Genomic DNA, 18733 nt, shown 5'->3' on the forward strand with positions numbered 1-18733 from the left:
CTTGATCCGTCCATCGAGTAGGTGAGCGACCTCTACTTCTGCGCCCTTCAACGTTTCCCGAAATTATAAATCTCTCAAGATTATCATCACTTCTTCTTGCAATATGGCCGAAAAATTTTAAGACTGTGGAGAGGCAAATAGGGGAAAGTCGAGTCTGAATATTAAGCTCTTGGAGGATTGAGTGATATGTTCTGTGTTCCGTCCATGAGATCCGAAGCATTCTTCTCCAGCACCACATTTTAATGGCGTCAATCCTTTTCTGTCGTCCGATTTCATTGTCCATGTTTCGGATCCGTAATTAAATATGGGAAAAATTAAGGCACGTACTAATCTTATTTTCGTGTTCTTCGACAAGGAGCGATCTTTCCAGATTTTCGATAATCGACTTATAGCGTTTTTGGCCATGCCTATTCTCCTATGTATTTCTGTTTCACAAGATCCTGTATTACTGATGTAGGATCCTAGGTAATTGAACTCGTTAACCACTTCACACTGGTCTAAGGCTCCTGTTGTCTGAAGTGAATTTGAATAATAATCTACTACCATAATTTTTCTTTTTTGTTTATTGATCTTGAGACCACATCTATTGCTTTCGGCTTCCACTAGCTGCAGCAGGCTGGACATTTCTTCCTCGGATGCAATTATTAGTGTTCTATCATCTGCATATCTGAGATTTGAGATCTTCTTTCCTGCGATAGAAATACCGCCATTCCATTTGTCAAGTGCTTTTCTCATTATGTATTCCCCATAGAAACTAAAAAGACTTGGATATAGAATACATCCTTGTCGGACTCCTCTACCTATTTTAAAAGGATCGGACTTATGATTTTCAATTCTTATTCTGGTTTCACTGTTCTTATATAGGCTTTTCATCAGAGCTGACAGATGATCAGGAACCCCCATCTCATGTAGAACTTTCCACAAAACTGTCTAGTCTGCACAGTCAAATTCCTTCTGATAATCCAGAAAGCAGATGATCATCGGAATTTTGAATTCTCGTGCTTTCTCAATGAGTTGTCGCATATTAAGAATTTGCTCCCTTGTGCCTTTACCCTTCATGAAGCCTGCCTGTTCTTGCGGTATTTGTCTATCCAGGTATGTCTGCATGCGACACTTGATGATTCTCAACAGAATTTTACTTCGGTGTGAAATTAGTGAGATGGTTCGGTAGTTACTACATTTTGTGGTTACGCCTTTCTTATGAATGGGAGTAAATAGTGCGGTACACCAATCACTGGGCCATTTGCCGATTCTCCATACATGATTGCACAGTCTCCACATTAATTGGAGACCATTTTCACCCATGTTCTGTAAAAGTTCTGCCGTGATGTCATCGCAACCAGGTGATTTATTTCTTTTAAGGTGTTTTATGGCTTCATCGACTTCAGACCTTAGAATATCTGGTTCTAGGGTTGTTGTTGAGACTTGCAGTGGTGTTATGTGATTAATGTTAGAGGTTTCAGCTTTATAGAGTTCTATGCAGTATTTATTCCAAGTCTCCAGAACCGCATCCATATCGCTTACCATATTACCTGTCTCATCCTCTATAGCGTAATTTTTGGGTTTGAATTCCCGAGCCAGTAACTTTACTTTCTGAAAGAGATCTCTTGTTTCATTTCGATGTAAGTGGATTTCTACTTCCTGGCAAATGTTAGACACATATTTGTCTTTATCTTTCCGGAAATTTCTTTGGATTTCTCTTGATGAGCTTCGATAGTCGTTTAAATCAAAACTGCCAACTTTAAGTTGCCTTCTTTGTTCTATAATTTTCCATGTTTGGTCACTGATCCATGGTTTACGACTGTTGTTTTTATGGGTTGGCGACTTTGCTTAGCTGTATCTAATATATCTCTTTTAAAACCTCCCCAGAAAGTCTCGATATCATCTATGGGGGTAGTACTTGTCCCAGTTAACACTGGGTTTATTCTTTCTTTGAAAGTTAAAAGTTCAGTCTCTGTAAACCCGGGAGTTCTAGGAGTGGGCTTGTGTTTGTTTCTAAAACGGATTCCGAATACAGCTACAAGGAGTTGGTGGTCGCTTCCACAATCTGCACCAGGACACCTCAGATGATTGTAAATTACTGTAATTTGATGAATTGTAGTATAAACGGCCCAACACCGAAAGATACAAATGGGTCTACTGATTAAGTAAGTAATAAGTAAAAAATTAAAAGATAATCTATTTTAAGATTCTCCCCTAATTACTTTCAATTTCCAGCATTCTATCTTTATAATTTTTAAAATGATTAACATTATCATTATTTTTAAAGCATTAGTTAGTCATTTTTCTCGCTGTGTCTCTTTTTTCCCTTTTCTAGTGACATTCACTGTTTTACTAATTTTGCTATCATTTCCTTTTCAAGAATTTCTATATCTCAACCAATCTATTTTTGCCCCTTTATAAAGTTTGTTCTGTTTACATATTATTATTAAACTTTCTATTTCTTGATTTTTTCTTCTTCTTCGCCCAATTTCTGTATATTTTCCTCCATAAATGGCTCTAACCGTTTCTACACATATATCCAGCTGATCTACTTTGCCTTGAATCGATCTGCACATACCATGAAATTGAACTAATAGTGGAGTCACTGAAGGTGGATATGAGCTATTACCTCCGATTTCGTTGAACCTCAATCGATTTTAATGAAAATTAGTGAGTAGTTAGAGAATACCTCAAGGAACAAAGGTGACATGATGCCAACTTGTGCTTTTATCCTGGGGGTGTATGCCACCCCTTCTCGTGGGTGAAAATTATTTTAATTAAAATAATGCCATAAGTCGATAGAGGGACAAATTATAATAAGTAAAATTTGTTATATAAAGTTTTTATTATATTTTCAGGAAATGACGAAACAGGTCAATTTTTGATCTAAGGAGGACACATTTTTACGGTACATATATCTGTCATTTGTCAACGCCCTCCCTTCCACTTCCCCCACCCCTTATTTTTAAATAGGGAATAGGGGTCGTGTGCTAGCTCATTTGAAAGGTTATTCAATTGTGTATTCAGTAATATAAACATTAACATAATTATTTATACAGGGTGTCCAAGAAATTTTTTTGTAAATTAAATTAATTGACAAAAAAGTAGAATGTATGTAATTTATTTAATTCAAAATACATTTTACTGCTGTCACAAAACAGAAAAAAAATTTTTTTTGATAAATAAAGATTGCTTTTCGCTTAACTTCAATGTTCAAGCTGGGTGGCCCATCTGCCTCTTGCTAGGTTGAATATTGAATTTAAGCAACAAACAATGTTATTTATCAAAACATTTTTTCTGTTTTGTTACAGCAGTAGCATGTATTTGAATTCAATAAATTAAATACATTCTTCTTTTTGTGTCAATTAATTTAATTTAAAAAAATTTCTTGGACACCCTGTATAAATAATTATGTTAATGTTTATATTACTGAATAGAAAATTGAATCACCTTTCAAATGAACTAGCACACGACCCCTATTTCCTGTTTAAAAATAAGGGGTAGGGGAAGTGGAAGGGAGAGGGTTGACAAATGACAGATGTGTGTTCCGTAAAAATGTGTCACCTAAAAATGGATTAAAAATCGGTTAAAAACATGGATTTATCTTAAGAAAAATTAAAATCTTTGATGTTTATTAACTCAAAAAGCTTTTATTTATTTTAATAACTTTATATAACAAATTTTGCTTAGAATTTGACCCTCTATCGATTTATGGTATTATTTTTAATAAAATAATGTTTACCCCCAAGAAGAGGTGGAATCGACCCCCAGGATAAAAGCGCAAGTTGGCATTATGTCACCTTTGTTCCTTGAGGTATTCTCTAACTACTCACCAATTTTCATGAAAATCAATGAAGATTCAACGAAATCGGAGGCGAAAACCTTCAGTGACTGCACTATAAGGATTGGTGATGGATTCGACCGTTACCTGAGGGAAGTTCATTCTATCTAATAATAAAACAGTGAAAACTTTCGTTTTCAATACTTCCACAAAACGTATTACAAATTAATGTCACTACAGCTGTTTCGGCAAAGTACCCTTTTCAAGTGATGTGATTTTACCATGCTCCTACAATTTATAGTTATAACTGAATAAGTTGATGAGTAGTCCAGGGCGCATCTGTTTTGAGATGGACGTTGAGAGGTGACTCATATGTTTTTGCAGAAATTGCTTGGAATTAGCTCATATAATAATAATTGAGTTATCCTCCCACTCAAAAAGGTCCGGAACATTGTTTAAATAATCAAAATGTCAAAAAATAAAGGAAAAATTCGATTTTTTTCTTCGTTTTTTGATTATAACTTTAAAAGTATTCATTTCCGAGAAAAGTTGCATCAACATGAAAGTTGCGCAACTAAATTTCCTACAGTATAGGATTGTTTAAAAATTTTAAAAATTGTCAACCCAATAGGTCCTAGTATTCTCCTAAGTACTTTCCTTTCGAATGTGTCGAGTTTGTTTTTGGATGTTTCTTTCAGCACCCAGACTTCACTGCCATAGCATGTTATTGGTCGAATTAAGGTTTTATAGATTCTCATCTTTGTATTTCGGTGGACACTTTTTGACCGAAATATATGGGAGAGAGCAAAATAAGCTCTGTTTGCCTGCGTTATTCTCTTCCTTATTTCTTCATCTTCTGATCCGTCGGCATATATTTCTACTCCCAGGTATGTAAACTTTTCAACCGTTTCAATGTCATCTTCATGTATAATGTTTTCTGGGACTATATTTCTTCTCGTCATTATTTTTGTTTTTTCTGTGTTAATTTCCAGACCTAGCATTTTTGTTTGCGTTTTTAACTCTGCATATGTTTCCTGTGCTCCTGTTGATGTTCTACTCATAATATTAATATCATCAGCATAAGCGGCCAGTTGAACCGTTCGGTTGGTCAGTAGATTTCCTCGTCCAGTTTGAATTTGCCTAACCGCATACTCCAGTGCCAGGTTAAACAATGTTGGGGCCAGCCCATCTCCCTGTTTTAGTCCCTGCGAAATGTTAAAAAAGTCTGTCCGGTGGTTTTGTATTCGTACACATGCCTGAGTTTCATCCATTGTGGCTTTAATGAGTCTTATTAACTTGTGTGGTATTGCCAATTCAGTCAATATATAGTATAGTTTGTTCCTTTTGACTGAGTCGTATGCCTGTTTGAAGTCTACAAACACGTTGTGAACATCAATATCGTGTTCCCATGCTTTGCTCAAGATCTGTTTTACTGTGAATATTTGATCCAGTGTCGATCTTCCCCGTCGGAAGCCCGTCTGATACTCTCCAATAATATTTTCTACTAGTGGTTGGAGCCGCTGGTTTATAATATACGTGAGGACTTTATATGCTGTACATAGTAGAGAGATTCCACGGTAGTTTTTGCACTGGAGTTTGTCTCCTTTTTTATAGATCGGGCATACTATACTTTTCTTCCAGTCGTCGGTCGGGTATTTTCTCTTCTTGCCATACGTCTCTGATGAGCGCGTGGATGTGACTTGCTAGGTGGTCGCCACCTACCTTATATAGTTCTGCTGGTATTTCATCAACTCCCGGAGCTTTATTGTTTTTCTGGGCCTTAATGTCTTCGAAAACTTCCTCTATGGTTGGAGCTTCTACGTAGATCATACCCATTTCATCTTCCATGTCTACTTGAATTCCAAGTAGTGTCTGAAAATAATGCTTCCAGGTTTCTGTGACTTTCTGTTGGTCACTGATTATTTGCCCACTTTCATCTTTACATAGACTTGTTTGAGGTTTATACCCACTTTTTATCTTTTTTAGGTATTCGTAAGCCCCTCTAATTTCGTTGTTTTTGAAATGTTCTTCCATTTTTTCTATTTGTCCATTTTCATAGGCTCTCTTTTTATTTCTACATGTCTTGTCTGCTTTCCGTCTTGCGACTTCAAATAATGTTCGTCTTTCCCGTGTTCTTCTTGTTATGTACATTTTGTGTGCTTCATTTCTTTCCTCGATTGCTTGTCTGTACTCGTCATCAAACCATGCTGCTCTTCTCTCCTTTTTCTTGTTTCCCAGGGTGGACGCTGCTGCTGTCAGTACTGCTGTTTTGATATTAGTCCATTTGCCCTCTATGGAGTGCAGTTCTAGCGTCCTTAACTCATTTGCGACTTCTTGTTCGAACTTCTCTTTACATTCCTGAATCTTCAGTTTTTCCAGGTCCAGTTTGTTTGTTCTTTGTTGTCTTTCGTTTCTTTTGCTGTTAACTCTGCATCTAAATTTGGTTTGTACTAAAAGATGGTCTGATCCACAGCATGCTCCTCGTCGTGTTCTCACATCGGAGATACTACTGGCTGCCCTTTTGTGTATCAGCACATGGTCAATTTGATTGGTTGTGGTTCCATCTGGTGAAATCCATGTCATTTTGTGTATGCCTTTATGTGGGAAGCATGTGGAACTTATAACCATGTTTTTACTGGTGGCAAAATTTATCAAAAACTCCCCATTCTCGCTTGTTTCATTGTGCAGAGAGTATTTTCCTATTGTGCCATAGAACTGCGGTTCCTTGCCTATTTTAGCATTCATATCACCCATTATAATCTTGATGTCATTTTTTGGCGCATTATCATATACTATCTCCAGCTGTTGGTAAAAGCTTTCCTTTGTATGTTGCTCTTGATCTTCTGTTGGACAGTGAATGTTTATCATTGTTAGGTTGAAGAAGTGGGTGCGAATTCTCAACTTACATATCCTTTCACTGACTGCCTGGAAGTCGATGATTTTTGACTTAAAATCATTATCCACCACAAATGCGACTCCACATTCTTTACTTCCTTGTTCCTTCCCACTATATAGAATTGTGTGCGTTTTAGTGTCCCTGACACCTTTCCCCAGCCATCTTGTCTCCTGAAGAGCAGTAATCATGATCTTATATCTTTTTATTTCTTGCAGAAGTGCGGTTTGAGCTCCTGGTCTATTTAGCGTCCTCACATTCCAGTTTCCAAATGCATAGTCCATGTTTCGTAGCTTGAGTCGTTTCCGAAAGTTCCGTCCTGTATTCCGAGGCAAATGTTCAGGTTTCGTAACAGTGTGTTTTTTCCGGGAGTGGGTTGTCAGCCCACTGCCCAACCTTCCTCCTTTATCCGGGCTTAGGACCGGCAGTGGTGACTCCTGAGCTACTCGATTCACCCATTTGTCACCACAGGCGGAGTTTCAACTTGCTCTCCGCTTTATTTTCTGTCCTGCAACATTTTGAAAAAGTGCATTTTTTGCGAAAGCTGGATTTTAAAATTTATTTTGCAAACTATATTAAACCGATCTTAATGAAATTTACAGTATTGTTTTACTATATCATTAAGTTTTTCTGGGCGAAATATGAAGGTCCTAAGTGTAGCACAAATGGTCGAAAAACGTAAAATGCCAATACTTGTTTTCTTATGTTTTTTTCGCAATTATTGCTATTTTGCAACAAAGGTGACAATTTTCAAAAAATTTAACCAATGCTATATTGTAGCAAATTTAATTAATCAAATTTTATGTCAGTGCAACTTTTCTCGGAAATCAATACTTTTAAAGTTATAATCAAAAAACGAAGAAAAAAATCGAATTTTTCCTTTATTTTTTGACATTTTGATTATGTAAACAATGTTCCGGACCTTTTTGACTGGGAGAATAATTAAATTATTATTATATAAGTTATTTCCAAGCAATTTCTGCAAAATAATATGAGCCACCTCTCAACGTCCAAATGTACTAATATTTTTACAGATGCGCCCTGGTCTAGAGAGAGAAGCTTTTTGTCTAAAGTTGATCATACAGAATTATACCTATCTGTATTTTTCAATTTATTAATTTCCACAGATTCTAATGAGGATAGCTTAAGGCCTTTATTTTGAATACGGATAACTTGAGATAACTTGAAATTGGTCATTAAAAGAATGATTATGATCTAGAATCTAGAAGGTAAAGTGCGTACGCAGAAAATGTTTTTATATTATTGGAAACCATTTGTTTTCTGCCATAAAGTGTTTGTTAAAGGTTCCACCAGTTTGACTGATGTAAGTTTTTGGGCAATCACCTCATGTAAATATATAGAGTGGCCCAAATAAAAGTATCCACCCCGATATTTGATAATATTTATTAGATTTTAAGAAAATAAAAAAACAGGTCAATTTTTGATCTAAGGGGGACACATTTTTACGGTACAAACATCTGTCATTTGTCAACTCCCTCCCTTCCATTTCCCCACCCCTTATTTTTAAATAGGGAATAGGGGTCGTGTGCTAGCTCATTTGAAAGGGTATTAAATTCTCTATTCGGTAATATCAACATCGACTTAAAAATGTATACAGGTTGTCGAAGAAAAATTATTTTGAATTAAATTAATTGACACAAAAAGAAGAATGTATGTAATTTATTTAACTCAGAACACATTCTACTGCTGACATAAAACAAAAAAAATGTTTTTTGATAAATATACACTGCTTTTCGCTTAATTTCAATGTTCAAGCTTCCACCGATCTGCCTCTTGGTAGGTTGAATATTGAATTTAAGCAACAAACCGTGTTTATTTATCAAATAAACATTTTTTTCTGTTTTCTATCAGCAGTAGAATGTATTCCGAGTTAAATAAATTACATACATTTTTCATTTTGTGTCAATTAATTTAATTCAACATAATTTTTCTTGGACATCCTGTATACATTTTTAAGTCGATGTTGATATTACTGAATAGAGAATTGAATAACCTTTCAAATGAGCTATCACACGACCCCTATTCCCTATTTAAAAATAAGGGGTGGGAGAAGTGGAAGGGAGGGAGTTGACAAATGACAGATGTTTGTACGGTAAAAATGTGTCCCCCTTAGATCAAAAATTGACCTGTTTTCTTATTTTCTTAAAATCTAATAAATACTGCCAAATATCGTGGTGGATACTATTATTTGGCCCACTCTGTATATATATACACCACTGTGTAAGTGCTTTCTCTTTTGGCGCTTGTTGTTCTTACCCTACGACTAGACGAGCGACAATTACAGCACTGAAGGAGCAGTAAAATGAAGCTCGAAAAAGGGTTCTACAGAGAGTATAGTGGATACTCAGACAGCGCTGTAAATATACTCACTATACTCACTGTAGAACTCATTTTTTCGAGATTCATTTTACTGCTCTTCTTCTTCTTTGTGTGCCGTGCTTGTTTTCAAGCGTTGAATATCGTCGTAAAACTGATGAAATGTTTCTCGGTCGGCAGCTATATGAAACAATTAGCCCCGGCGCAAATTAAATCTAAGCGAGTCACAACCTGCGCCGGCGGGACGGGTGACCTGTGCAGTTATTTTTCTAGCGTGCCGCATATTGAACACAAGCCAACCCGACCGTCGGCTGTCGCTGTAACGAATAGAGACGGGCAAAATAAGTGCAAACGTGTAACGGTTACTATTGATACCGGTTCTCAGTGGTACTGAGTACAAATACTCATTACAAAATACTGATGTATCTGATCCTTGTACTGAATTGAGTAGGCAACTAAAAAACGGTAGTTCCGTACATGTAACTAGTAACGTTTTAAAAATATCTTACACGTCCCTAGTATTCGTAGCGGTATGACTTTCGAAAACATCGAATTTGATCATAAGCGGGTGCATAAAAAGATATCTTACACTGAGTATTTTATTTCTACATACCTTTATAATATCAAGCATAAGTTAAACACTGCATTGATTGTGATTGCAAAAACGGTTCGCATGTTCGCAAAATCAGTGCGGACATGTAGCGGTTACTTTTATTACCGGTTCTAAGTGGTACTGATTACAAAATACTGATGTATCTGATCCTTGTATTTACTGAATTCAGTAGGCAACTTAAAATCGGTAGTTCCGTACTTGTAACCAGTAACGTTTTAAAAATATATTAAGCCGCATCCTCATTGAGTCGACATTGTCGATCGACTCTGTCTATCGACACTGCCGACCGACAAATCGAAAAAGCTTCACATGTCCACAAAAGGTAGGCAGAATATTTGTCGACAGTCGAAACGAAAATGTGTGACGAAGATGACGCCATTATTGTTTGTGCCGCATTTGTTATTATCACAACTAAAATCCTTTGCCATCCTTTATTTAATTAAATTTATCGCCACCCTTTGTTTTTTTATTTCTCTTGGTAACTGACTTTGAAGATTTTTTTATTTTTTGTTCTACCACTTGCTTTTCTATATTAAATTCACTGGCAGTTTCCATCAAAGCATCGTGCCTCATGTTTCGGTCTTTGTAATATTTGCTTCTAGTGTTCTATAGATTTGTTTTTAATTTATACGCTTCAATAACTGCCATCTCTTTTTCTTTTTTCCCATTCCATTTTGCCGACAAGTACAAAACACGAGATTTCGGACGAGGCTGAAACTACGCCGCGTGCACACTGAATTATTTTTACCAATGTCGAAGGTCGAATGCTAGCTACCCTTTGATTTTACCGACAGAGCATGGAAAACCAGTCGACAGGTCGAACGACATCTTTTGTAGATCGACAAAGTCGATCGCCGCGTACAGACTCAGTCGAGAGTGTCGATAGACAGAGTCGATCGACACAATGAGGACGCGGCTTTACACGTCCCTAGTAGTCGTAGCGGTATGACTTTCGAAAACATCGAATTTGATCATAAGCAGGTGCATAAAAAGATATCTTACACTGAGTATTTTATTTCCACATACCTTTATAATAACAATCATAAGTTAAACACTGCATTAATTGTGATTGCAAAAACGGTTCGCATGTTTTAAATAAGATTTTTGCTGATTATGTATTTTGTTAAAATATTAAATAACACAACAAATACAATTCATAACCATCATTTAATTTTTAACGATAAACAAAAGTCTAATAAATATATAATGACAAATTTAAAATTGATCGACTTTGTCAATAACAGTATCATTAATAGATAGTTTTTACCATGAATCATTTTCCAATGATTGTGTGGATTTAGAAATACATACTAAACAATTTTTTGATCTGTATAAAGGAGATTATAATTATGACACATTATGGTACTCCTTATTTTTCAACTCCTCTTTTAAACGCATAACTTTAATTTATGGGCTAAAGCGTTGATTGAGGTATTGGAGAAGATATCTCATGTTACGAAAGAAAACGAGACCTCTGCTATATTCGCCTCATAGATGGCAGGCCAAAAGCCATTTAGTGAGCAGATATGTGAATCTCTAACCCTTAGAACGATAAAGAAATTTTTATAAAATTCTACTTGTATTATTTTTGGATTTGACCACAAAACGCTACAATCGACAGCGTTGCCAGTTCTAAATGTTTTGAAAATAATCGGCATCGAAAATATTTATTAGTCCGAGCTGTATAGTCATCTCCGTTATGTAAATTATTCCGTTTCGATTATTTTCACAAATTTACTCAAAAAGAGATCCTTATAACAAATCCACAGGGTACCGGGCGGTACCGCGGTCGGAAAATTGTTAAAAATTTTTTTTAAACAAATTCACAAAAATATTTTTTTTCACTTTGAACAATTTTTTTTAGATTCTTTGGGTCATTCTCAGCAAAAAAGGTCTCTTGTTATTTTTCTCTAAAATTGATTGTTGTTGAGTTATACGCGATATAAAATTTGAAAAAGCTAAAATAACCATTTTCAAGGGTTAATAATTCGTTTAAAAGTAATCATTATGAAAGTCAGAAACTCACCAAATTACCCAAAGATTAAAGTCCCCTCTACAAGATCCTGAAGAAATGTTTGTCATTATTTCATTACTAAGATGTTATTTTTAATTATCAACAATGAGCTTTAAGCGTGTATTGAGGCGGCCGACAATGTGAGTGCGAGTGAAATGCTCCATTGGACGGCTGGAATGGTGCATCTCTTTCGCAATCACCATTGAAGGCCGCCTAATAAGCGCTTAGCGCCCATTGTTAATAATTAAAAATGACAGCTTAGTAATAACATAATGACAAAAATTTCTTTATGATCTTGTAGACGGAGCTTTAAACTTTGATTAGGTCACTTTCTGACTTGCATAATAATTATATTTAACCGAGTTATTAAACCTTGAAAATGGCCATTTTCGCATTTTTAAAATTTTAAATCGCGGATACCTCGACAACAATCAATTTTAGAGAAAAATCACAAGTTACTAGCAAACAAAATTACTAGTTAAAACTCAAAAAAAGTTGATTAATAGCAAGCTGAAAATGTGTGAATAGCTTAACGGTGTCTAGTCGGACAAACTTTGATGTATGGGAACATTGGAACAGGAGGAGTTTTAATAGTGGTTCAGGTTAAAGATTTGGACCGTCAGGCTACGAAAACTGTATTTTGTCGGATAGAACTTCCAATTGATTTGTTACGTTTTCATTGAACTCTAATGCAAAAATCAGACTGCTATTTATCACCAACGTAATTCCTGTTATTTGACATATTCTAAGTGTCGGACTTATTAAAATGCCCAGTTGGTGATAAATAGCAGTCTGATATTTGCATGAGAGTTTAATAAAAGGGTAACAAATCAATTGGAAGTTCTGTCCGACAAAATAGATGGGATGTTTTCGTAGTCTGACGCTCCAAATTTTTAACCTGTTCCACGATTAAAACTTCCCCTGTTCCAGTGTTCCCATACATCAAAGTTTGTCCGACTAGACACTCTTAAGCTGTGATCAAATTTCAGCTTGCTATTAATCAACTTTTTTTTGGTACGCGGGATCCAAAACTATACCTTTTTTGCTCAGAATGACCCAAATGATCTAAAAAATTATTTTTGTGAATTTGTTTAACAAAAATTATTGTTTAAACAATTTTTCGATTATGGTACCGCCTCTCACCCTGTGGATTTGTTATAAGGACCTCTTTTTGAGTAAGTTTGTGCAAAAATTTTGAATTGGAATAATTCACCTAACGGGGGCGACAATACATACTCGACTATATCCTAGCAAACATCTTTCTTTTCTTAAATACCGTTATCTATGTGAAGGGTAGTGCTGGTATTTGGTATTTATTGCTTGCTGGGCTGAGGCTCGCTCATCCTCGTCCCGGACGTCGAAGAGTAAGGTCACTGCGAGCACACCCCACTCTTACCGACGCACAGCGAGAAGCCTGAGAGCACCAAGTGCTGAAGAAGCGGCGCACGGTTAGCCCTAAGCTATTAGTTTGGAACCAGAGTGAAAAACCAACGACGCTTGGCCGTGTAAACCAAAAAGGTAGACGGATTGCGGGGTTTCAGAGGAATACTCTGGCCCTGGGCTCGAGCGAGTTCGCTCGCCCCGAACTCTACCTAGCGTTCACACACGGTTACAAGAACAAGTGCGAGTAAGGGGGCCAAACTAACTGCGAAAAAGGCTTTCAACGAGGGACCCACCAGCAGCAGGGTAAACTGCACCCATCAGGTAGTATAGTCACTGTCTAACGCCGGAAAAGCACGGAGGGGTGGACAAGCCACCTTTATCCCTGGGGTTTACCCCCCAGAACACCTTGAGGCTGAGGTGCCCTCCGATCGCTAGACTTGCATCCTCCCCCATTTGTCATGCCTTCATCTGTAAGGTCAGTCAGCTCCACCCGGTCGCTTCGTCCTCGGACGACGACCTCGACAAGCGTTGCCACCACCACCACCACCACTACAGCCACCACTACTGCCAACCAGTTCTCTTCCTTACAACAGGAAGGCACTGTACCCCCATCCAGAGGTTACAACCGGCTCACGGCGGAGCTAGACCTCGAGACGCTTAGCGCGGAGATGGAAATCGTCCGCAACAAGTATCGCGAGGCCTACCTTCGCATCGAGCAGGACGACGCCTCCAACCCCCTTCTGCAGCGATATGCTAACGATTTTCCGCCTCTAAGAACACCAGCACAGGCTGGTCCTCAGCGACAGAGCGCTCGGAATATACATGGTGCCATACCAAAAGTCCCAACCCAAACGTCAAAACAAGCACCCAAACTTTCGCAACAACAACCATCTCAACAGCAACCCTCTTCTCAACAACAAGCAACCATCAGCACTGCAAACAATCCTGAACCCAACGATTTCGTCTTCCAAAGAAGACAAATAAGACAAATGTCTTACGCCAATGCCGCAGCCAATCCACGCCCCAAAACCCAAGCCAGAAATCAAAACGTCATTAACGCCATAAACGATCCCACACTGTCCGAGTATCTCATCAAAGATCTCCCAAAAGATCTTTGTAACAAACGTACCTTCTTTCGGCAAATAAACGCCACCACTCTTTTGTCCAACAAAATTCATTCTTGCAAAGTTCTCTCACATGGAATCGCACATCTTCGACTTTTCAATCCTATAAATGCAGGAGATATCGAGAAAGCTATCCACTCAGCAACTGGCCAAACCATGGTTACGGTCCATAGCCGTAGCAGAAATGCTAACACTTCCGCTAAAGAGCCCACCTACCTCCTCTGCATTACCGGAATCGACGTAGATTACTCCGAGCAGGAGGTCACCGACTTGCTCACAGAACAGCAATTCCCGGTCGAAAGACTGTGGAGAGTCAAAGCTTATAAAACAGGCAAGGACTCTAAAGTGATCAAGGTGGTGACCAAATCCTTGGAGAGATTTACGTCAGCACTGAGCCGAGGCATAACTCTAGATGGAGAAATCTACAATGCCGAACTTCCTCATGGCTCCGACCCTACAATCCCCACTCCAAAATATTGCAGCAAATGTTGCATAAACGGACACTCCATCGACGAATGCCCTCAAAAAGCATTCGTCTGCCCCCACTGCGGCGGTAACCACAAGTCCAGCGCCTGCACCAAACAGCAGGAACCCAAATGCCCGAATTGCGGCGGTGACCACCCCGCATACTCCAACAAGTGTCCACAAAGACACACCATCCCCTCCGCCCAACACGAAATACAGCCACTTGCGATCGAAAGATCATTCCCCCCTTTCGAACTCCCTACAGAAACAAAGAACATCTTGTCTATTCAGACTGCTCTGTTGCTCAACTTGTTGCCCGAACTTCGCGAGCATATCGCTGCAATCACGGCTAATCTGATTAGCCAAGTCTACGACCACTCCACAGTGGTCCACGGGTACGGGAGCAATGTCACGGTGACATTCCGCCCCAACCACTAAACACCCTCCCTTTATGGATTTCACCCTAGGCACAGTCAACTGTCAGGGTCTCTCCAAAAAGAGACCCCTCATCAAGAATATCCTGTCGAAGCATAACATCCAGATCCTCGCACTCACAGATACTCTGTCGAAAAACGATCCACACTTCGCAGGATATTCGATCATCCATCGAAGCCGTTGTCAGGTTTCACGTGGGAATGGTATTCTCGTGAAACACGGAATACCGCACAACACACACACATTCCCACAAAATTTTCGTCCACCTGATGTGGACTTCCTGGCAATTGACGTGCACATCCCCAATAACGAAACCCTCACGATAGTCTCTTACTACAAACACCCGGATCAACCACTCAACAGGCATTTGCTAGAGTACTTTTCGAGGCTCGGCAAGGCTGTGTTGATGGGCGATCTAAATTGTAGACACACACAGTTTGGTGATCATCGTCAAAACCCAGAAGGCATCCGCCTCACGGATTATCTACTAGACCTTCCTATTTCAAGAATCACCAACACTGAATTCACGTTTTTGAACGCCAATGGGGCTTCTATTGTCGACCACATCCTAGTTACTAGTAACATTCTGGATCGGTTCGGGGATAGATGCCACATAGGCGATTCGATAACGTCAGACCACTTACCTCTTCTTGTCGACACCGACATACTCATTCCAAAACAACCAAACCCTCCAAGATCTATAAGAGACTATCGTCACGCTAACTGGACTGAATTCCAAAACTTCATCACACAAAATCTCCCAATGTTAGGCGAACTCGATTCTAACGATAGTATCGACACAAGTGCAACCGATATCGAGAACCTCATCACTGAGGCGATCACGCACGCAATTCCACTCAAACAAATAACCTATACATCACCGGCACTTCCACAATACATCATTGCCAAAATTCAACAAAAACGACGTCTTCTACGTCAATACAAGGCCAACAGAAACCCACTAATCAAAACAGAGTACAACCGGATCTGTGCCAGGATAAAGAGGGAGATATCTGTCCTAACGGCTCGCCGATGGGAAGATGCTACCTCAAAACTGGACTACAGAGACGGAGGTAAATTCTGGCAAAAATTCAAAGTCCTAACAAAACAAAAATTATCTCAACCATCTCATCTGTTGGTCAACAATCACATAGTCAATTCCCCAGAAGGGAAAGCCGAAGCATTCAGAAATTCGCTTCAAAACAATTTTCAAACGCCAGATAACCCGAACTTTGATCGCATATTTAAATTCAACACAGAATACATTGTAAATGTTACTCTCAACCACTACATTCCAGTCTATGATCCTATCATGGACCCCCTCACAGACAGGGAAACGGAGAGCTTTTGCCAAATCGGCAAAAACAGCGCTCCCGGACCTGATGGCATCAACCGAGGGTGCCTCAAAAAACTTCCAGAGAGTATCATTCCTCTTCTAACTAAAATATTCAATGCATGTCTCAAAAACAGCCACTTTCCTACTCCTTGGAAAGTGGCCAACACCATCATGCTTTTGAAAAAAGGCAAACTCCCAACCGACGTGGAATCCTATAGACCAATCTCACTAATCAATACTCTGGGTAAAGTCCTTGAGCTAATCCTAAAAGAGAGGCTCAATGACTTTCTCGAAAATCACAATATCATTCCAAAATTCCAATATGGATTCCAGTCAGGTAAATCTACAAAACATGCATTAATAGATTTCACCACCAAAGTTACTCAAACCATCAACGATGGTTCATTCGCCATAGCCACATTTCTGGATGTGCAGAAGGCTTTCGACCAGGTTTGGCACGACGGACTTGTTCGGAAACTTCTGGACATCGGGCTACCATTGCAATTTACCAAAATTGTACACTCCTACCTCCACAACCGTACTGTCAGAGTTAAAATAGGCGATCAAAAGTCCACCCCCTTCACTCCACAAGCTGGAGTTCCCCAGGGTTCAGTCCTAGCGCCGCTGTTGTACATCATCTACAACAGCGACATCACTAACCAAAATATCCCAGGTACTCGGCTGTTTCTCTATGCAGACGACACGACTCTGCTCTCAACTACCTCTCGATACAACCCAAGACTCCTCTTCAGAAGAGCCCAGGCTCTGTTGGACGGCGTCGGCGAATGGTGTTGTAAGTGGAGAGTCACGCTGAACGCGAACAAAACAACAACAATTGTGTTTCGCGCCCCTTCTGTGTCAAATAGAATCATTCGCAATGAAGATGACCAATATCCTCTGAGTCTGTTGGGAGAAAGGCTTGTCGTTAGCCCGACTGTGAACTATTTGGGAGTACTGTTTACCAGGACTCTCAACTGGGACGCAGATCTAAAGGCAACTTTAGATAGGGTAAGGAACAGGGCCAGACTCCTCAACGCTCTCTCTGGAAAAATTGGCAAGACACACAAGAAGACTCTCATTCACACTTACAAGACCTTTATTCGACCCGTCATGGAGTACAAGTCATGTATCTACTCTCTTTGCTCAAGACAAAAACAAGAGAGGTTGTTGAGGACAGAGCGTAGAGTCTTGCGTAGATGTAACTATGAGCACTGGCGATATCCCTCAAACGAAATCCATAACATCTCGAACACCCCCAAAATCACCGAGAGAATAAACTCTCTGAACAGGAACTTCACAATCAAAGTAATCAACGGCCCCCCTTCCGACACCCAAGAATCTCTCAAATGTTCCTGTTCATCTTCCGGCCACGTACTCCACCGAAAGCCCAAACGCAAAAAGATTCATGTACCGTCCGCTCTAATGCAAACATGCATTGACGAACTCCCGGTGGAGTACGAAAACATCCTTGAGGCTACCCCGTTAGCCTACCGTACCCACCTCTAACATTTCCTCTTCCCTACCCCGAACAGGGAGAAGTTGGTTTTTTGCGGTTTCCCAACTTCATTGCACAATTATACCTGTTCGTCCCAAGAAAATAGCCGCAACTATTTTCTCCACTCGAACGCTCACTGTCCACGCTGCGCTCAAAGCCACCTCCTGACCGCCGACGAGGGACGCAGGTTCGCCTGTCGTTGTACAATGGTTTCTAGGGAGACTGGTCGAGAGCAAAGCACGGACAGTACACGTAAATGTCTATGGAACCAACAACAATCCACCAAACTTTCTTCTCTGTTGACTTCTTAGCCTTCTGGACACCACCGTCCGGCATAACCAAGGATCCAAGAACACCAGGACATGGCGCTTGCCCCAGTGTGTTTTTCGGACTGTTTGCTTTTGCTGCCAACACTAAACATTCACCACAAACCCTGAAGAGGACAAAATCCTAAACGGGGAAGCACATTGAACGCATTTCTTCTGATCATTATCCAGACAAGCAAATCAAACAATGTAGTAGTAGTAGAGGCTCGCTTTAGAATTCAAATAAAACCAGATGTGCGAGAACCACTTTGCTTTGGAAATATTTACCTATACAATATGTACTATATTTCACAATAATGGATTTAAACTTAGATTATAGAAACAAATCTTCTTCTTCTTTTGGTGCCTATTCGTTTAGAATATTGGCGATAATTCTGGCTTTAATGATTTTATTAACTGATGCTTTAAATAGATTAGTTGTTGTGGAGAACCATTTCCTCAGGTTCTTTAACCATGATATTCTTCTTCTTCCAATTTCTCGCTTCCGAATACTTTACCTTGAAGTATTACCCTCAGTAATCTGTATTTGGTGCCGTTTCTCATTATGTG

Source organism: Diabrotica virgifera, chromosome 6 (assembly GCF_917563875.1).
Source record: "Diabrotica virgifera virgifera chromosome 6, PGI_DIABVI_V3a".
NCBI lineage: Eukaryota > Metazoa > Arthropoda > Insecta > Coleoptera > Chrysomelidae > Diabrotica > Diabrotica virgifera.